This window comes from Ctenopharyngodon idella, chromosome 20 (assembly GCF_019924925.1).
Source record: "Ctenopharyngodon idella isolate HZGC_01 chromosome 20, HZGC01, whole genome shotgun sequence".
NCBI lineage: Eukaryota > Metazoa > Chordata > Actinopteri > Cypriniformes > Xenocyprididae > Ctenopharyngodon > Ctenopharyngodon idella.
The window spans coordinates 30385866-30409105 of NC_067239.1; the positions used below are offsets into that span (position 1 = coordinate 30385866).

The window sequence follows — 23240 nt, forward strand, 5'->3', positions numbered from 1 at the left end:
AGGCACGCCTCCAGGAGCTCGGCTTTTTTCGGAAAGACTCGGTACGGCGTATCTATCTTTCATAAATATGATAAAACTAAAGACTTTTCGGAGATAAGTATCCTACCCTTTAAGAAATCTTTGATCAGAGCTGGTTCATTTCATGGTGCACAGGCTTTTATCAGTCCACCAGTAAACAAAATCATGTGTACAAGCTCCTGAGGAAGAGCCAAGGTTTTTGAGGTTCATGGCATCAAACATTTGGAAAATATCCAGGAGTTTCATTGGAGACACTTGGTATCAAGTAAACAAGATATTCATGAGCAGATCTGAATATTAGAGATAACAGGGCCGAAACGCAAAAGTGAATTCATGAAAATACATGGACTTCACCTTTGCATAAAAGTATTCTGGTGTGAAAAAACTGTCGTGGTTTATTAACACACCATAACTTTGTAGTTTACACTACATTTCTTTGCTGCATTATTCTTAAGGAAGTCATGCTAAAGTTTAGACAATAAATAGTGAGCGCATCGAAGACTCAAAAAGCCACAGTAAGCTTTTGACTTGATTTTTATCCCTTCTACCAAGTGAGAATTTAGATTGATTACATCTCTGAATAATAATACGAGAATCCCAGAAATGCACAGAATAAATAGATTAAGCAGATTGCTACTACGGGGCTTTTGAATGCTTGAATCTGATTGTTTGACGAACGTTCTAATGTGTGCAATTATTTTCAGGGAAATGCACGGCTAAAGTAGTTCCAGGCAGGTCTTAAGCGCATTACAGTTCCATATCACTTCGCCAAATGATTTCAAAGATCCTTACAGCCAAAAACAGCAAAAGAACACTGACAACGACACTGACCAAGCAAATAAATATAGTAAACAATAGGATAAAAATGACAAATTATTTCCATTCTTTTGCCCCAAAAAATGTGTTTTATTATGTACCGAAAGCACATTCTCCCGCTCTCTCTTCTGCTCAAATGCACACACATACAGTACGAATAAACACTCAGGCAGAAACGTGTTGTGCTGCTCTGATGATTTTATCAGTAAAATAGTTTAGCAACTTAAAAGCTACATGACATTTCTAACTTGCGAGGAAATAGCGCTGTTTTTGAAGCAGATAAACAGTTTTGCTATTAGTAGAGACGAAAACTGTTGAGAGACGTGTACAAACTATTTCTCACACGCTTAATTTCTTTCTCTCTCTTTCTCTAGTAACTGTATTAGTCTGCTATCAATGGCTCAAGCCTCCATTACTAGCTCCAAAATGACGTTTTGGAATTAGGAATGGAGGTGTGGGATGAGATGCGTAAGAAATTAGTCTTGCACATGAGCGTTTTAAGGACAAAAACCTGACAAATGTCTTGAAATACAACATCTGAACAATGTTTTACGGTGTGGTAACCGTAGTATGAGCAGTCAGTTTATTCAAAAAACACAAAGATAATCCAAACCAGGAACATAAGAAGTGTAAAGACAACGACCGACAAGACAACTGAAACACAGGGGTATGAATACAAGGGCTAACAAGAGACAGGTGAAGGTGATTAATTATAGGGCTGGGTATTGACAAAAATTGCAAAATTCGATTCGATTTTGATTCGATTCAATATCGATTATTTTGGATATATATAGGGAACAGTAAATGGAAAATTTTCTCAAGGGAAAAAAAAATCTCTCAACTAATGCTATAAACTATACATGGGAATCAGTTCTACATTACTATAATACTAAAGGTTAAAATTAACTGATTTGTATACAAACACTTAAATTAGTGGAAGTTAAAGAAGTTTTTATAATAATAAAGGTAAAATATTAACTTTACAACTATGTAATTATATTTCTATTCCAGTTCGTTTTTTGAAATACATTATTTAAATGGTGGCTGTTATAAAAACTTGACGGATTTATTTAAAAATACATTAAATATTGAAGAACATTAAAAATTATAATTAATGTGTAATATGGTGCATATATTTAGCAAAATGCTCAGTTTTATAGCTGACTAACGAGTTATGGTTACTGAATATGTTTTTCTGAGGTAAATGTGACGTTACGTGACATTGCTTACAAGCTGTTTTATTGACGTCTTTCGTGTTTGAAACACTGATTGAGCTATTCCATGAGACAGGATACGGATTTCAGTAAGTTGTACTGTATCTTTCAACATACCTTTGGGTCTTCATTCATGTTTATATCGCGCTGTAACTGGTATTAAAGAGGAGGAGATGATCAGTTCACATGCGCTTGCTGCCTCTCTTAAACTGAGGTGCTACAGCAATCGGTCACGCCACATTAAACAGCGCCAAAACTGTTATTTTTTGAATTTTGTAATAAAATTGACAGAATTTGAAATCTGAGACTTTGTTTCATATCAAAAGTAACAAAGCACAAAGCTTATTGCCATTTATTGGATGGGAGGAGTGCTACATTGTTCTATTCATTCATCACCTGAAAACAGACTAGACTAATCGATTCTTGGGATTTAAGAATTGATATCGGTTTGTAAAAATGAGAATCGATTAAAATCGAGAAATCAATATTTTTTTTTTACCCAGCCCTAATTAATTACTATGGAAACTAACAAGGTAGGCCATGAAACAAAGGAAACAGGAACTAAACACAGGAAGACAGAATACAGGAACAATGGGAACAAAACACTACAAAATAAAAGTCCAACACAACAAAACCAAGAACCACAAAACCAAGGCAATATGTAATACATATACACGTAATTATCTTTTATTATATGTGAGCTATTTTTACATGGACATTGATTTGATCGAAATCTACAATATTTAACAACAATCCTTTAAATAAGGTCACTTTTCATTTCATACATGCATAAGATATGTTGTACAACAAGCTTTATTTTAGCCTATTAATCATGTTTAATGTTAATGTATACAAACACAATAGTTCATTTGTTAGTTCAACAATCTTTTCCCAGAGTAAACTGCATTGTGGAGCACATTTTATGTCCATAATAAAGCATCTGGCTGCTAAAAAAATAAGTCACACCATCAAGAAGTACGCCTAGATTAGTGAATCACCTCGCACTGATGCCATCATTGCAGTATTCAACATTAACAAAGTCTACAGCATGCATCTGGGTCTTTGGTTTGTCAAGGAAGTACACTATGCTGTCTCCATTATGTTAACATGGCTTCCAGATGCTAAACTGGCACTTCTGTTGGCATAGCAGATGTCCCCTGACATCCCTTTATAATTGTGCATATTGTAAACACTTTCTCTGACTTTTTGTGCCGACAGAACACGACGTGCATGGTAGATGTCTGTTTTACAAGCTATTACCAAAAGTAAACACACTAATATGGGCGTTGTGCAGTGTCTCAGCATAATGAAGTAAAACTACATGTTAAATATTCATTGGAAAAGTATTTTCTGTGGCCCGTGAGGATGTCTGAGCTGTGCTAGTTTAGTGCTAGTCTGTATGTTTGCTCTCAGCTAAATGTATACCAAATGTGCCAGCTGTTTACCTGAGGGCCAGATTCATTTTATTTTACAAAAATAATTTAAAATGTATATTCATTCAAAGGAATTAGCAAGGTCATGAAAATGCCGGTACACAAGGTCGCTCTCATTTAGTCCTGTGTAATTATTCATGGCTTATTCTTCAGTCATTTTAAAGAAATTAGATGAGTCGGGCCATGAAATTAAATGACAAAACCCCACCACTGCTGGGCATCCATACTGAGCCGTTGTTAAAATCATGTGAAATCACTTCTCAACACTGACCTGAAGTCATTTCAAAAGTAAAGCAGATCATTTGCCCAGACTAGTTGAGGGTTGTTGTTACATGCCAAAGTAGGGCAAGCATCACTGTTGCTCATACTTTTGCTCATACTTGGTGGTCTGATCAAACCAATAAACCACTTTGGCATGTAACTCACACCAGAGCATTAGATTTTCACTTGGTAGATGGTAATACAGGTGACTTAAAGTCACCATGAAATATGTCAATTCTTAATTTTATGGAAAATTGCAGTATTATAAATGATTTATCCGTGCACATCATTTTATTTAATTCACGTGCCTTGTAATCTTTAATCAAAATAACTTCCCCTCCCTCTTGCAGTGACATCTCTTCTCTGATTACGTGTTTACTGGTGCGAAGGCGGAGCAACCTGTCACTCACATGAGATCCACCAATAGCAAACCACAACCATCCAATCAATTCCCCATTGACAAAATCAATCCTGCCCTACATTTGTTCTTGTTCCAGAAGCCGTTTCACTCAGATATACTGTACATCACAATAGGGAAGAAAAGACTATCGCAACTTCGGATTCATGACGACTTTAAAGTCCCCATGAAATCAAAATTAATGAACATAACAGCTTCAAAATATGCGATTTCGCTATAGGTGCATGTAATTTACATTAGTTATCATGATAAAGAAAACGTGCAAGAATCAAACTTTGGTCACAGAGCTTATTTTCTGCAATAATCCAAGATCCTGCTGGGTTTTTGTCAGAACCTGGGTGATGCGAACTTAGAGGGATGGCCTACAAAAATCTGCCGTCTCTGCAGCGCTCTAAAGACTTTTGCATGGTTAAACACCCCTTGCATTTCTTTTAAAGCAATTAAACATCTCTTTGCTCATTATGGAATAGTTTGGGTTTGGGTTTTAGCATAATTAATAGCATAAATAATCCTTGAAAAACCAACTACTATAAAACTGACTACAGGCAAAAGAAAGATATGAGTGTTTAATCAAATATGTATTAGCATGAAGCCAAATCCAGAATGCTAAATGGAGTAATGTTTACATTTATTAATTTAACAGACGCTTTTTTCCTAAGTGACTTAGAAATGAGGCATTATGCAATGAGTGATTCATCCAGGGCCACAGAAACATGAGGCACCCCACAATAAAAAGTTCCAGAATTGTTTAAATGCACATACATGACACATACAAGAGATTTTGTAAATATATGTTTGAAATGAGGTATTCTGAGCATAGTCTTTTGATTATCGATACTTTTTTCTTTCAATTTGCAGTTTATTCCAATCAAAACCCGCCCATTTAGACAGGAATAGACCGTCTGACTGACATGTAAAGCAGCCAATCACATTTAGATTTTTACGGTTTGGGCCTGGTTATTGTAATGTCAATCAATCGTGTGAAACTTTAATTTTTCGGAGGCACATATCTTGCGTGATGATTTCATTTCAGAGAAATGTCTTTCTCCCTTTGAGCAGGTTGATTTATTCTAAACAACATTTCTGTTAAAATGTCAATCCAAATGTGTTCTTTATGCACAAAGAAGGATAAAGGGGATCAAAGCTTGTGTGTATGAATAATTCATCCTCAAAGTGAAGAGAATAAGAGCGATTCCTCCCTCCTGTCACTCAAACCTACTGAGAAAAACGAATGGAGTGAGAGTTCAGAGAGTAACTGGCAGAAGAACATCAAACACTCACAAACATCATGTCTTAGATGAGCAATTAATTAATGAACATCCAGTTATTCTGCTTCCCTGCTATAAAATTGAATGAACAGTTAAAAAAGCCTTACGGTGAGAATATATACACTGATCAGGTGTAACATTATGACCACCTTCCTAATATTGTGTTGACCCATCGAGGCATGGACTCCACTAGACCCCTGAAGGTGTGCTGTGGTATCTGGCATCAAGATGTTAGCAGCAGATCCTTTAAGTCCTGTAAGTTGTGAGGTGGAGCCTCCATGGATCGGACTTGTTTGTTCAGCACATCCCACAGATGCTCGATTGGATTGAGATCTGGAGAATTTGGAGGCCAAGTCGACACCTCAAACTCATTGTTGTGCTCCTCAAACCATTCCTGAACCATTTTTGCTTTGTGGCAGGATGCATTATCCTGCTGAAAGAGGCCACAGCCACCAGAAAGGGTGTACATGGTCTGCTGCAATGCTTAGGTAGGTGGTACATGTCAAAGTAACATCCACATGGATGGCAGGACCCAAGGTTTCCCAGCAGAACATTGCCCAAAGCATCACACTGCCGGCTTGCCTTCTTCCCGTAGTGCATCCTGGTGCCATGTGTTCCCCAGGTAAGAGACACACACGCACCCGGCCATCCACATGATGTAAAAGAAAACGTAATTCATCAGACCAGGCCACCTTCTTCCATTGCTCCGTGGTCCAGTTCTGATGCTCACGTGCCCACTGTGCCCACTTTCGGCGGTGGACAGGGGTCAGCATGGGCACCCTGACTGGTCTGCGGATCTGACCACACGGGCCAGCCTTCGCTCCCCACGTGCATCAATGAGCCTTAGCCGCCAATGACCCTGTCGCCGGTTCACCACTGTTCCTTCCTCTGACCACTTTTGATAGATACTGATAGATACCTTGTCAAACTCGCTCAAATCCTTACGCTTTCCCATTTTTCCTGCTTCTAACACAACAACTATGAAGACAAAATGATCACTTGCTGCCTAATATATCCCACCCACTAACAGGTGCCGTGATGAAAAGATAATCAGTGTTTTTCACTTTACCTGTCAGTGCTCATAATGCTATGACTAATCGGTGTATATGTATATTTATGTTCGTTTATTTGAAAATGACTCATCTATTTTGGTGGTTATTGCTGATTTTATTGTATTTTTAATAAATACAATTCTACTGAACATTACTTTTATTTTGTTAGTGTTGATGAAAAGGATGTGTAATGAAAAGCAACTTCATACTGATCAATAAAAATGATTGAATATGAATTCTTTTATCAGCAGCACAGTGAGCACATTGATTCGTAGGGCACGTAATGTTGTTCATTTATTTAATGATGAGCTCTGTTCACCCTCAGGACAATAAATATTCTTTTCCAGCACTCATCCACAGTCTTTAATCTTATAATGTCAATATCCACTTTTTATCTCCTTCTGTAATTCATTTTATTTTATTTTTGGGTGTGATTCTATTTTGCTGAGCTGAATAATCGAAACTTTTTTTTAATCTGCATCTCCAATACTATACCTACACGTTGCTCTTAAGCAGTGAGATGTTGTTGTGGAGACCTGGAGTTTGTGGGCAGTGTTGCCATACCAGCAGAGAAAAACAACAGATGTACAGTAAATAATCGTCTGTTCTGTTGCGCTGAGTAAAAGAAAACAGCTCAGCCTGTCAAATCTACACAAAAATAACTACAACTAGAATAGTTTGTCATGAGCTTGTTAACTTTGTCTGACAGTTAAGAAAACTTAGACTTGAAGTTTGAATGTTTTTGGCCTTTACTAGTGTTGGATGAGATTATTATCATAAGGGAGGATCATAAGTTGGATCAGTTAGAAAAATAAAGCATGCAAAGTTAGAACAGCTCAAGTACCGTTTTGAGTTTACTGGATGTAGCTTTAAAACTACGAGATGAATTAAAATTTTCATTGGAGATTTTATGGATATGTTGTCAAGCCAACATCATAAATTTTTCAAAAGTAAAACGAGCAAGTGCATTTGTCAGAAAACTGCCAAAGAGTAAGAGAACTTGAGGAACCTCTCAGAAACACAAAGAGTTTTGCCTGCTGGGAAATCTGAAACTTGCCAGAAATGACATTTTCACAGGACATTTTGTTCTGATGTAATTGGGTTTAAAATGTCTTTCAGATGTGACTTTATTTAAGTTAAAAAGGTTCAAACCGTTTACTGTTCAGTTTTCCTTGAAAGTGTAATTTAGCAACTTTTATATACGCTTTTAGAAGAAATTGTAAGCAGTTCTTCAGTGTGCAAAATGTGTTACCATGATGTAATAGCAGTATTTTTTTTTGCACTAAGTGTAAATAGTTGTTAGATGCTATTTATACTTGATGCAAATAGTGGCAGATTGGACCTACGTTTTGTAATATATTATAAAAAAGTATGCAATTGTAACAACATATTCAGTGTATATGATTATATTTATTAACTTCATAAAGGGTTGCTGCTGCTTTATTGGGACATTACTTGTACTTCACATTACCAGCCCTACATCTACTCCTAACACTACTAGCTAAACACTTTATTCCCACTATTAAATTTAACATGAAAATGCTACTCAGAGCTGATTTGTGATGGGAAAAGGGAGAAGAATGAGTTTGGATAAAGGCGGATTTGAACTTGGGTCGGTCAAATCAAAAGCTGACGCCACTTGCTTATACTCTCCACACTGATCCAGTTATCAGCGGGATTTCCTTTGCAATTTTGTCTGGCTTAATCAGACAATGGTGGGTTAGTGTAAATAACCTCTGCCAATACACCGCTATTTGCACTTGGTGTTTTCTATATTTAGGTCCATTTATATGTTCTGTGTGGATCTTAATTTGTTGCTTGAGTGGGTTTGTTTGAATCACTAACTCTAAGTGTGAGCTATAGAGCCTTAGTAAACACCACTAATGAATAAATATTGTTTTAAGTAGCTCATTAATAATAATCAGCAACTATAACAATTGTAATTGTGCTTACTTTGCATTTTAGTTAATGCTTCTCATCCAGACTATTATGCACTAATTTGCTCCATTGTACAGTAATTTCATCTGGAGTGGGCTTGAGTTGTGTGATTTTATTTAAGAGCATAAAGCTTAAGAACTGAAAACACGTCGCTTTTTGTGTGCAATTAAAAATGAAATTTTTATGTTAGCGTCACACTCACATCAGAATACCAAAGCCACAAGTCTGCTAAACCTCTCTTTGGATTTCAAATTTGTTCATTTGTTTCAAGTCACATGATATTCTAGTCACTATATGGCTCAGATGCTTCAATGTTGTTCCTCAGGTAACAGATTTGAGGAATCATTTTGTGGTTGGAGTTTAGATCAATAACCCTATTATGAGCAGCAGTGACTTAGTAAACAAAAATAACTGATTAAAATGAATGTAAAAGCAATTCAGATCAGAGCAGAGAAGACTAACCCCTCAGAGCAAAGACTTGTTCTTTCTATCAGTCGTGTTAATCACTGTGGTGGATAAAGTGATGAAAGTATCTACTCTGTATTCACCAAACACATCCAGCTTAGATAATCACTCTCTCTCATGCTCTCCAGAGCCTCAATTAATGATACCAGCCATGCCACCTTCAGCACTCACGGATTAACTCAACCAAGGTGAAGACAATGTCAAACCGTTCGGCTCAGGATCAGTCCATTCCTGATAAAACCATCCGATTTGACCTGATGCTGCCAATGCCCAATGCATACGCAATCCAAGTTAGAATCCAAGTCTGGAGGTTTAATCAGGAATGGATCGATCCTGAATGGAGTGACGCTTTTGCAATCGCAGAATTTGTGAATGTTAATTTAACTCTTATTTGGAACAAAAAACACTTGCTACTGCTAACTGGCGTCAAATCTGACATACATATGGTTTTGTAACTCAAACGTTCATGTGACATCTATTCAGCATTTTATGCATGAGGCCTCTGGAAATAATGGCAAACGTCAACGTGTTTTGGGATAACGCAGGAGCAGCTTTTCTCCAGACGTCATAACTGCTCCAGCTAATCGAATCAGATCAAAGTTTAATGTTTAATTCGGATTGAGGCTCACGCTGTGCCAATGACAGCGATGAGTCTCACACCGCAGCATTACAAATCACAGATTTACACATTTATTAACATCAAATGAACAAATGTGTCATTACTCTGACTAGAAGCATAATGCAAAGCCCTCTGCATGTTTTCAAGGTTATAGCTGATCTCAACAAATAAAGACTAATGCAGAATCATATCTTCAGGCTGAAAAAAGGCTCCTCGACCATAATAGACATTAATAAGTTTGACACTTGACCATCTGTGGCTGTGTAACGGAGGCAAGCTAGTAAGAGCTGTGCTTGTAAACCTCAGTCCCCTGGCCTCAAGAGGCATGTTAGCAACTGACGCTATGGGCTGCGGTCTCCCATGCTGGAGACGGTGGTTCGAATCACCCTCGGAGCGGGTTGAGTAGGACTGGTTACATTTGGTGCCATGACCCAGATTCAAGTGAGGTTTTGGGGGAGAGTCTAACATAGGCCAGTAAGACCTGTGCGAGTAAACCTCACTCCCCTGGCCTCAAGAGGTGTACTAGAGGCTGCGTCCTTGTTAGCGCCTCCTGCCTCCCCTGCCAGAGACGCCAGTTCGAATCCTGCTCGGAGCGGGTCGAGTAGGATTACATTTGGTGCTATGACCCGGATGGGAGTGAGGTTTAGGGGGGTGAGTGTAACAGAGGCAAGCTGGTAAGAGCTGTGCGTGTAAACCTCCCCTGGCCTCAAGAGGCATGCTAGCAAGAGGCTGAGGTCTTGAGCTTCCTTGTTAGTGTTCCCGCCTCCCATGCCAGGGACTCAGGTTCGAATCCTGCTCAGAGTGGGTCGAGTAGGACATGTTACAGCTGCTAACGAACGCTAGTGAAAATCTACTGTTGAATCATGCAGATTCAATGCTGCAAAGCCACATCTGCATAAAAACATTTTAAGTGAATAAATTGCATATCTATATTTTCTGGTAAAGCACTCAAAAATAATTAAGACATTTAAATATATGAACATGTTTTGTGTCACGTCTTGCTGTTTTTCCACCCCCGTAATTTCTTGCCAGCAACATTTTATTGAAAAAGTTGCACCAGACACATTTCTGGCTGAGGATCTGGAACGACTTTCCTTCTGTCAATCAGAATAATTCTGTCTGCACATCAGGATTTAGACACAACCAACAGGGTCAATTGATTATGGACAATTACTGTATATGTGCATCCGTGTCTTTTACTACTCTTTGACAACAGGGGTCAAACGGAGGGCAGTGTAACGTGCCTTGTGCCAATTTTAAAAGAAATTGTGAGTGTGGACAGTTTGCCAGAAATGTCTTTGGATGGGTGAAAAGATCTGCCAACAGCTTAAGAGGCAGTGTGCAATTAAGACTGAGAAGTTCATTAGGCAATGGAGAGGAAACTCTTCTGAGGGACGTGAATTTTGATGCTACAGTAATATTAAAGGGGTCTTATATTGTGTTTGAGCATGAAAATGTTCCAAAGCACAAATTCCCTCCAGCAGGAGTTCTTCTCTATATCAGTGCGCACTGTTTCTGAACTCCATGAAACGCCTCCATTGTAGTCTTGAGTTTTCTTCCAGGAACGAACATGTCACAATATTCCTCATTTAAATAATTCCCACCCAAGGCATACACAAAATAAAGGGACGGCGCCTGGTTAAGTTATTTAGTAGTGTGTTGAAACTCGTGGTTATGGTAACGGGCGGGGCAGTTCCCATTCAATATTTCCACTCTTGAAGCAGTTGACAAATCACAACACACTGGTCTATCTGACCGATCAGACCACAATGTGCTTTTCAGAAGGAGGGGCTTTATAGAGAAAGGAACTAAACAGAGCGTTACTGACAGACTGGGAAGAGAGGAGCTGCAACAATGGAGAATATGGGAAAAATAAAGAATTTGAAAAAGGGCAAAATAGCTCCCCTTTAAAGCTCAAAAGATAACTCTACTAACAAATCATCCTGTTTCCCCCACACAGGGACAGTGGAGTCCTCTGACATCCAACTGCTTCGGGCGAGTACGGCTGCCAGCCGTCCCATCACAACAGAAGCGCAGAGCCTGGAGGAGGAGACCAGAAATGCAGCCCAGACACTGACAATCGGAGACGCAGCTGTCTCTCTTCAGCTGGAATTACTGTGGCTTTAAAAGGAACTGAAGGATGAATTGGGGTGAGAGATCTAATGTGCATTTATTTGCATTTGACAGGTGACTGAAGATGGATCAGAATGACCTGAAACTACCTCCGAAGATTTGTACCTTTTTTTTTGTAGTAGTTTATTATTTAAATCTTTTTTTTTTTTTTTTTTTTTTTTTTTGGGGTTGACCCAGACACATTCTTGACAGGTTTTGTGAGAATCACCCTTATAGAGAAAAAATCAATTAGGCATATTTTTCATTTAACGTTCGAGTTCGTCTCTTCTGTCTTTTTCACTCAGGGCCTTTTCACCCTTCTGCTGCTTCATTAAATGGCTCACACGGCGTCTTTGTTTTTGATAATTATCCAAGGCGTCAGTCATTAATTACCCACTCATTTGCATTTGTGCACGCAAACTCCCTTTCCCGATCTCTGCCTGTCAAATGACACAAGCGTTCACGTGCCGGATGAGTCAATGCTGCTGAATCTGTGACAGCTGACATGACATTCAGTGAATGCAGATTCTCCTTTTCTTTGAAAATCAAAGGCATAATAAAGGGAATGTGTGCTATTGGGAGCCTTTAGATGAGAGAGAAAAAACAGCATGGAATTGAAAGATGATTGTATAGACAGACACCTTCAACATGTCAACATGAAACAGAGTTATTGTAATGTGGTGTATTTACTAGTAAAACAGAATATTCTGGGAGAAAATCACCATAAAGGCAGTATAACAAGTACCATCATGATTTAAACATACATTTATAGGGCTTTGATATCACAAAACTACGTGCACTGATGGATCGTAGCTAATTTCAACAGGAATGTATTATTTTTATTTTTGGAAGTTGTATTAAATCCACATATGAATTTGTGGATGTGTGCTTTTGGAGCTGATTGTAATGTTTGTGATGGTGATTTGAGTGTTTGTACAATCTGCACAACATCACAGATGGACTGTCTTCCTGATACACAATCTGCTTCATCCTCTGAGACAAAACGCAGTCAGGTCTTTCTGTACCAATCCATCAGAGACATAAAGAAACAGAGAGAGAGAAGTTTTTGTTCCTTCCAGAACATTCACATGAGACACATAGTGATCACTATGCTGGCTTTAACTTAAAACATAAGAGTGAAATATACAAACAAAAACAAGAACATTAAAAATAGACCCAGAGCTGTGTGCTCACAACAAGTCCTCAGAGATCAAGAAGAATAACTATATTTGAAGAAAAGTTGTCTTTGCCTGTGCAGAGATGCTACACAAGATGTTGCTGTGCAGTACACTACATGGGTTTTGCTCAGATTTTTGCCCCGATTTGCAGTCTGGATGAGTCAACAATAGTTGCTGAAAGTCTGCACCAGTCACAGTTGACAGATTTCACTGTAAATCATGTAGTATATAATGGGCACAGACAATTTTTTTTAGCTTCAGACTATGATTCCATCCCGTCGGAGGATATCAAAACAAGTTTGATATTTTGAGCTGATTTTCAAACACAATAAAGCAAATTAAGCATTTATGATCATTTTTAAAATCTGCCCAGACCCCAGACAGTAAATGTGATTTTGTAACATAATAATGTATTTTTTTATTTTTTTTTTTAAATGTAATATCACTCATTTTATTAATGTTTTTACTCTACATTTGTGCAGTTTTGGGGGGATTTATGGTATCTTGTTAAAGTTATATAAATAAATAAAATATTTTTTTAATTGGTTTTTGTAAAATAACTTTTTATGTAAAATTCACTTTGAAAAAAGATCCACATTTCTAACTTTCATTCATGGAGATAACATGGACAGTGGCTGCGTACAAAATCATATACTCTCTTTAGTAGACACTTGTTTTGAGTAAGTAATTACTTCACGGCCGCTAACAAAGTGCGTTCTATATAGTATGAGTGTGTGTAGTGTGAATGTAATCTGGATGTACAACGTTCACCATGTTGTCATTATCATGTAACCTACCAGTGTCAGTTTCACTGCCATTCACAAATCTTCTCCCATGGCCTCATGGGATAGTAAAGTGTCCATCGTATGCACACTTCAGAATCTTGCCAGAAGTAGTAGGTCATGAATTCGGACATACTACTTTTGTCACATACTGTTTTTCACCTACTATATAGTAGGGGAGTATGTGATTTCGGATGCAGCCAATGTTTAGTGGAAGATTACTGGCACCTACTGGAAAACAAACACTTTTAAAATTAAAATAACATTGAAATTTCAACTACATCCACTAGATGGCTACAGAGCACTATTTAGTCGCTCATTTGCCATTTCCACATAGGTATACATCTTTTCACAAGTTTTTTACTTAGGTTTATGTTTAGACAGTATAAAATCATTCAACATAAAATGATTCTTTGTCAAAATTTAGCATTTTTGTACTGAAGTATCTTTTTTTTTTTTGCAACTGTGACACATTATTAGTCAAAACAGAACATTCTGTGTGTGTTCTGCATTGTAGCTGTTTTTTTTTTTTTGACAAATTGCGTAAAAGAGTGGGTCGAGTATGAGTGACATCTTTTATGAGTGATTTTGTGGGTGAGTCGGGGAGTGGGGTGGGGATGTGTGTGTGTGTGTTTACTCCATTGTGGATTTGTTGTGGGGTTACCCCTTCATTTTTGTGTGCTTTCTGCATAGTAACTGATATTTTTTTAACAAATTATGTAACAAAACATTTTTAATAGATTGATTTCTATGAGTGTGTGAGAGCACAAGTGTTCCACATTGTGGCTGTGTTATAGTGTTGCCACTTCATTTCTGTGTATTTGTGTTCTGAGTTGTGGCTGATATAGTGATTTTATTTGACAAATTAAAAAGAAAAAAGTTGATTTTATCATTTCCCCATTCATTTCCAATGTGGGGTCTGGGGAGAACCCAAACATCCTGAGTGCGACTTTTTTTTTTCCACACTAATATACAACATATACAGTACAGTTTAATTATTTATTTTGTAGAGCTAGCAAGTGTCAACAAAGCCATAAAGTCTCATGCCATTTAGGCCACATTTATATGACATTGTTCAAGTGAGCCAATTCCAATTTTTTTCCTCCCATGTGGCACAGATTGGATATGACCCATGAACATGTAAGCAGGATAAAAGCATATGAATTCTGATATTCTCAGAGAAATTTCAGGCCTCATTCATAGGTGGAAATAAATCTGCATTTGCGTCTGCCATGTAAGCGGACAGATCGGATATTCCCATCAATGCGAGTCGTACGTCATTGAAAAAGCGGCAGTGGCAAATGACGTCAACTTGTGTGGACACCAACCGCGATCACATGACTTTTTTCAATGCTCAAACTACAACATGGGCTCTCCTCATTTTTTCTCCTCCTCAAAAGACCAATGTTTTGCTGACTTTTAAAGAAGGTGCGGAAAGCAAAAGCTTGTACTATCATTTCGTCTGCATCCATTGCAAATTGTGCCATCTTTACTTCCTTTTCTGGGTCAGTACGTCTACCTTGGGTTGTTTTGCCAAGTTTATAGTGTAAATGCAGATATTGGATATGGGTCACTCTTAAAACAAGATGTAAGCTGGTCATCAAAAAAAAAAGGAAGAAGAAAAAAAAAGGATATATTCAACAAATCGGAATTGAGCATCGAGTCCTGCAGTGTAAATGCGGCCTTAGATGAAGGGAAAGTTCAGTAAAGTTCATTTCGGGTCACCACAGACCTTCACAGTGCATAAGGGTTAAGAAATGATTTTTGGCAATACAATACAAAGGGATTCTGCTAGAGAAAGATTGTGGGAGACTTGAACAGATAGTAAGTGTGTCTTAGAAAAGTTCAGAGGACTCACAGGAAATATCAGTGCTCTCTCAGTGTGTCTGTCACGGTCCAATTATGAGCTTTTAATTGTTAGTTTGAGTGACACATACACCATGTCCTCTGCTGTTCTCACATATGGCAAAACATGAAGATCTGCCAACAGCAGCCAGACGTTAAGCTGTGTCACAAACACACACATATTGTGTGTTTTTCCTAGATAGCAGTAAGATCTCAGAGTTTTTTCCTGAGAAAAAGACCCTAGAAATCTCACATGTCTCTTCTAGTGTTTCTGAAATTGGGCTTTGCAAAGATTCAAAAGTCAGAGATCTCAGTATGAACATTTCTTCCGTTTACTATTTTTAGGAGAAACATCTGAAACTAAATTAATAATTAAATGAACCTTCAGAGCTATGAATGAGCAATTTTCCAGAGCAATTTTCTTTTGCACCCCAATAGATTAAGACAAGTCTGACCACATTTGTTTTTTACGAAGTATACTGTAACATTATTTATATACTTACAGTATATACATATTTATATATGTCACTTTGAGTTGAAAATTTTATGTCATGCTCCTCTGATACTTTTCATCTATTTTTCATTATCAGTAAAATATTGTAATGCTTGGTGTTTATTCATTTTTAATGTGACTATTTTAGAGCTGATGTTTTAGTTTTATCAAGCTCTGTGTTGCAGGTTTTTGGTCTTTTCTTTTTCTTTTGCCTTCACAATGTGAAAAACAACAGAAACTGCAGTCCTGAAATCTGGTCACATGTTTTAATGAACAATATTCCACAAAATATTTCACTGACCTACACTTGTTTGTTTGTCTCCTCAAATTCTCACGCATGCTTTTCTCACATTCTGTCTTTGTGTGCTTTAAAACTCTACCAGCACATTTTTTATAATAATGTGCATGAAATATTAGAGCCGTGTTGTACTTGTTCAGTCTTTCATGCAGCTTAAATACTCCACATCCGATGTGAACATTTTGATGAGTGTATTATTTCAGCTCATTTTAAGAAAGTAAATCGTTCATAAAATGAAGACGTTAGCCAGTAAAGATCTACAGGAAGAAGACAGCATGTCTCTCTGGCTTTGATCTCTGAATCTACAGACGGATCTGGAGATTAAAAATGTCTTTCCGCGAACCATAAATTATGTACATTACTCCAGGAACTGACTAACTGAGCCATTAGATCATTATGGTTGTTAATACTTTTTCCCTGTGTATTTATAATAATAATCAGCCGCAGATGAAACATGGGCCTGTTATTATGGCACATGCTGATGACATTTAATATCATACCGCAACACGTTCAATAAGCATTATTCAGCAAAAGACACCTCACACTGTAAACAGATACACACACACATACTGTGACCATGATTCATATCAAAGTAAATGTGCATTAACCCTCTGGTGCTCTTCGCGTGGCGGCCAAAAATGACAGAATTTTTTTCCCCAATGAAATTAATGTACTTTGTTTTAGTTAAATAATGTTTTTTATTTAATATTTTGTATTTTTAGGGGATTTTATGGCACTAAATTATATTTATGCAATAGTTATAATCCATTTATTCACTTTTTTGAGCATATACTTGAAAATAAAATTGCAACTTAATCTGTCATAAATCTTGAAATTTTGGTCTTTTTTCAAAGACGAAACTTGGCAGATTATTGCTGAAGTGAAAAAGATTAAAAAAGTGAACTTAAAAAAAGTTATAGAATTTTACATTTATTATTATGAAAAATATTCAAAAATACTATTTTCAATTTTTATATGAAATATAAGTTTCCCAAAACAAGTTTTACTCTAGAACTGCAAGAAAATCAAAGTTGTGTTCCAAATTTGAGGTTGATATCTCAAAAAATTGGCTTTCAGTAAGATTTTGTTTGGGTGCAGTACCAAACACTTCCACTAGATGAAATTAATTTCCAGTGCGCTCATTTTTGACCGTGAGCAGTACAAGTGCGACTATTTTTTTCAGGACCATTTCACCTTTTCAAATAATGTCCATGATTTTTTTCCAAAACCTTTACCAAGGTAGAAGTAAAACATCTTTAAAAATAAAATGTGAATTTTTTTTTCAGTCAAAAATGAACGAAGAGCACCAAAAGGTTAAACATGATGTTATTTAGCATTCCTTGATCAACATCCATAACTAAGAGAAAAATTATAGGTTGATAAAAATATGCTGCATTAGGGCTGGGCGATATGGCTGAAAACTGTATCACGATATCAGTGTTTCATATCCGTCGATATCGATAATTATTGATATTTTTTATGACCCATTTAAAATAAGGACCAGGAGAAAAATATATTACATTTAAACATTTTTATTTTAAACTTAACCTTCCTCTGATCATAATCCCTTCAGTTATTAAGACAGAAATGTTAACAACCATGGAAAACTCAAATAATTAAAATGTTGTAGCTGCAACACCGCACAGATGTTGTTGGTTGAATACGGCTGTGCTCCAAAGGGTGAGCGCGGCTAAGGTGGTACATCAAGTTCGTGGTATTACCAGTCTTGGCGGGGACGACGGTCTTGCATAATTTGCAGACGACATTGGTCTGACTACGGTCAGACTTATAATATCCAAAAAAACTGCCATACTGGCGAGCTGACTTTTCCTCTTTTATTTACAATTTCCTCGCTCGCTGCGGCACTCATTTTCTGCTTATCAGTCGCCGGTTACTGAAGAGGAATCCAGCAGACCAGCACGAGACAACGATATGGCGCAACCAAACTTGATACTGTTACATGATTGGCTGTTAGCGTGTCACTCCCTACGTTGCTAGGTTACCAGAGAGCGAGTGCCTTTGTTAATGCAACCAAACTTGCTTCGCAACCTCTGTTTTCTTCCGACGAAGAATAAAAAAATATCGAACGTTTTATCGAACACATTTTTTATTGATATCGATTACGTGTCTATCGCGATACATATCGTTATCGTTTTATCGCCCAGCCCTATGCTGCATTATTATGTTAGCATGAGTATGATAGTACAGCATGCTGCATGCACCTCGGAAATGAATAGCTATTTTACATTTTGGCTAATTATTTCTTCTATTTCTTTCATATCGCGATGTGGGATACAGCATTCACAGTGTGTTTTGATTGTTTTAGTAGGTTTTTGGGTATTTCATACCTGCAAAAACCATATAATGGTCAAATTTAAGGACTAGTTTGTCATATTTAACTCTAGAGATGATGGTTATTCTGGTTAGAGTTGAGAAAAACGCATGCTCCAACAATCAGCTGAAAAGCTTGTTGGTAAATTCGTCACAGACTCGGCCAATTACACACAATCCAACTGACGCCAACAAATCGTTCATCATCACGGCCGCCGTCTCACTTGAGCATTTCAGAGACAAATGCTCGCACACATACACGCATGCTAACTCGCTGCCTAGATTAAATCAGGCCATTTCAGTCAGAAATCCATAATAAATTACGCAGCAGACTTCAACGTAATGTCATTGATTCCAGTCGTACCGTGATAAACTACCAGCCACCAGGCTCAGAGTGATATCATTTCACCGTATCTAACCAGAAATACATCCATCTGCACTCATAGCTAGCAAGATGATAAATTGATATTAAAAATTAATTGCATTAATTGCATCCCCTTACAATAATTTACCCTGGATCTTGCTCACGAACTACCTGCAGTCCAACTTATTGAGTCATGATGCAATAATGATACCGTGATTCATTGCAATAAATTATCATCAGGTAGTTAGGTTGGCAATACCCAGCTCTAGTATAGCACTGTCCCATGCATATTTAAATTTTATGCAAATGAGGCTCATTATAGAATGTACTGTATTAGCAAATGTCAGTTGTGCAAGATTCAGAGTTGAGTGTGAATTTGAATCAAATTCAAAACACAGGAAGTTGAATTGGAGGGACAGGAATATACTGAGTTGTAATTCGAAGAAATTCAACACCGGTAATGCATTTGGGGAAATTAAGTGTTCTTTCTGAAAGCCTTCAAACTTTAAAACAAAACTTTCAGAGTTAAATTCAAATCGGAATTATATTCCTAGGTTGCTATTTAAAATTAATTAACATTCAGGAATTTTAGCATTTAAAGGGGACCTATAATGCCCCTTTTCACAAGATGTAATATAAGTCTCTGGTGTCTCCAGAATGTGTCTGTGAAGTTTCAGCTCAAAATACCCCACAGATCATTTATTATAGCTTGTCAAATTTGCCCCTATTTGTGTCCCTTTAAATGCAAATGAGCTGCTGCTACTGGCCCACTTTCCAGAAGAGGGTGGAGCTTTAACAGCTCGTGCTTCGGTTGCTCAACAACAACAAAGCTGGAGAATCTCACGCAGCAAAAATGCAGATTGTCAGTAACAGTGTTCAGGCTTACATTGTTCAAACCGGAGTCGACGCTGATGGAGAGACTCAGGAAGAAGTTACAAATTTTAGAATGAAACTGAACGTTTCTGAATGGTTAGTGAATAAATTTATGTAGTTGCTGTGAAGTTGATTCAACTCATCGACTAGCATGTGCCGTCATGTTAATCTTTTGTGCAAATCCTATGTTGAATTGACCCTCGTTTGTGAAGCAGTCCGGCGTAAAATGCCAGCATGTCAACAACACTCTACTACAACAACTCTTCCTCTTCTCTAAAGCAGCCCAACATGGCCTCACCCCCTTTGTTGCGTGTTCCTGGGGGTGGGGTTTATGTAAATTTTAGGGTTTGTGATGTCACCAACCTGGGAAGAAGCTTGTTGTAGTCCCTACCAGCCATTTGTTGTAGTCCTTAAACAGAGAATTCTTTAAAAGAAAATATCTCCCTTTGCATTGAACTTTGAGCGTCGTAACTTTGCAGATGTTGTTTATGCTCATTTAAGCAACATTACACACTAACTAAAGTAAAAAAAAGTGAAATCATAATCAAGGACCCCTTTAAAAAATCATTTTTGTGTAGAAGGTGCTTTTTTAAGATCAAATAAATGATGGTGTTGGAAATCACAGCTCATATTGCTTCTCTTTTATTTTAATTGTATTGTTGGATACAGTATTCATAACAAAGTGTTTTGTTTGTATACCTCACATTTTAGCAAATGTAGATTTCATCTGGATATTGCATGCATACAGAAAATGTGCAAAGAGTAGCATGGTAGTTTGCTATTTCAAGCACATAAATGACACTTTATTGAGTTGAATTGGAATTTTAAAAGCATTCCTAATCCTGTAATATTATACCATTAATATATACCTGTATCACACAGTGAAAGATGGCTACACACATCATTCCCACTCTCTCCAGGTATTATAGACCACCGTGATGAACACTAATTTTGTAGGCGTGTTTGTCATTAGCTGATTTACATTAGTTCCTCGAGTGAATCGAGTGTTAAAACGACACAGACTGTGCATGCACTAGAAGGAGTGCAATTAATTCCCTCCAGTGTGTTGTGACATTACCCCAGTGCGTTACAAACGCTTCTGTTTACTGCACATGCTCTTCTTGCTGTGTTGATGAAATTACAAAGCTAAGGTTTGACGTCTTTGAGACACGATCCTCAAACAACATCTCAACTCGACGGCCTGTTATTATTTCTGCCACAATTATCTTGTACATTCATGCGTGCTGCTTTCAAGTTTAGACATGCTAAAAACAATGATGCCAACAACAATGCTTGTGGTAAAACGCAGTGCATTTTGGGTGTTTATTTTCCTTCAAAGTCAAATTAATTTTTTTTTCCAGATATGGTTGTAGTGCATGCAACAATTACACAGTCCTCAAACTGATTTATACTGAGGAAACCTCAGTTTGAGACTCAATCTGATTATTGATCTGAGATGCTATATTTTTTGTGTTGATGTTTTCTAATTATTCAGAGAACATGAAATGAGAAAATTTAGTGTAGGATGTTTACCAAGTGGGAAACGGTGCACGTACGCACTATATATATCTATATACAGCACATATTGGGCCCTATTTGAACAAACTAAGCGCATGGTCTGAAGCACATGGCGCACTTGGCGCACATGGTGCACTTAGGGCATGTCCGAATCCACTTTTGCTAGTTTAACGATGGAAAAAATGGTCGGCGCACCAGGTGCATGGTCCAAAAGGGTTGTACCTAGTCTCTTAATGAGTAATGGGTGTGTTTTGGGCATAACGTGCAATAAACCAATCAGAATCTCAGCACCAGAGATTGCACCTTGGCGGATTCACTATTTACATGGTGGAATATAGACATCCTCAACCTGACGAGTCAGTTTAAATACATGTGTGTATTGCCACGATTGGTCAAATAATTAGCTAATTTCATTTGTCATTACTGTAAATAGATAACTCTGATACATGCAATGACTTTCCATTACAACATGTAGGCATTTTGTACACAATAAAAATCTTTTACATTGTAATCTTTGATATTTGGCATGTTTGTGTGCTGCTGCGCATCCCTGTGTGTGTAACAAGCGCGTTGTGCACCCGCATATAGGCGCTTATTAGTAACGCGCCCTTTAAATAACAAAAAAAATTCTGCGCCATTGACTTTAGACCAGGTTTTTGTTGGTCAACGGCGCAGTCGTTTTCAGTCGCCTCAAAATAGCAACACGCCAACAATGCACCTGAACACACCTCGCACCTGACCAGCATGCCCATGGGCGAACAGATGGGCGCAAGTGCATTTGCTATTTAAACAAAGTGGGCGCTGAACGTGAAAATGATAACTGTGTCGGGCTGAAACTAGCAAAAAACACTTGCGTTGCGCCTGGCGTCGCATTGCGCCGGGTGTATGATAGGGCCCATTGTGTTGAACTGTATGGAGTTGAAACACATGCAGTTCCCAGAGGAACACACAGCTGCTGAGCTTCAGATGGGCAGATGACAAACAAAACTGTGTTTTCAGGCACAAATGGATGTGCATTTGTGTGTGAATCTTGTGTATGTTCTCCATCTGTTGTCAATTGTTGTTTCTTTGTATGTGTACAACAAAATAGCACACAGAAATTTGTACGGATACATTAACTGCTTACCTTTTATACATTCAAAACTACAGCTCTAGAGTCAGACTTTAATTTATTCATGATTTAAAATTCATCCAGATTTACAAACAAATATTCAGGAAGAAAAACATGAAAATGATCATGCATGAGACTTTAAGACTTATCAGATACATACATACATATAAATATATATATCAGCAAATCCTCTTTCATAGCACTATGTAGCCATGCTGTTCTGCTTAAATATACGATAATAAATCATTTCCTGATCTATTTTCCAATTAACATTCCCCCATCAAGCCAATGACAGGAGAGAATGTGTTCTGACCAATCACAATGACCCTGAGGCCACGGCTGACAGGATGTTCATTTTAGATCATGTCACAAATGGCGAAAGACTCGATAAAGCGCCAGTGAAAGTGTTTCTTACAGGAAATCCGTTAATGCAAAGTAGCTGACCTGAGCACGAACAAATGTTCTTATGAGAGACTCGCGTAATGCTTTCATAAATCCCTGTGAACATAGTTGACCTTTTCACAGGAAGTGAATTATAAGAGGGACAGATCCATATGTGTCGCTATGGATTATAAAAGACTCTTATCTATTTAAAGAAGAGTTCAGGATGTTGTAGACTGCAGCATATTCCCAGAGGGATATCCGATCTCTTCCTCGTCTGCTGGATTTGCAAACGCATGCATGTCAAGATTATCGGTATTGTTAAAGTTGGAAAGCACAGCAGACAGCATAACCCCAATTTCACCCCACAGACAAGCTACTGGAGCAAAAATTAAATCTCACACACACCAGCAGCGTCATGCACACACACTAACAATTGTTTTGTATTTTAG

At 37.6% G+C, this 23240-nt stretch overlaps 1 protein-coding gene and 1 long non-coding RNA gene across 2 annotated transcripts in view; one reads left to right on the forward strand and one right to left on the reverse strand.

The window, feature by feature from the left end:
- Positions 1-23240, forward strand: part of LOC127502893 (uncharacterized) — a 73491-nt gene that overhangs the window by 11082 nt on the left and 39169 nt on the right. Inside the window, exon 2 of the long non-coding RNA XR_007926952.1 lies at positions 11463-11652. This is a non-coding gene — a long non-coding RNA (uncharacterized LOC127502893). The remainder of the gene's footprint in view (positions 1-11462; positions 11653-23240) is intronic.
- Positions 1-23240, reverse strand: part of tmem121ab (transmembrane protein 121Ab) — a 46580-nt gene that overhangs the window by 7756 nt on the left and 15584 nt on the right. The gene's annotated exons all lie outside the window — the stretch shown is intronic.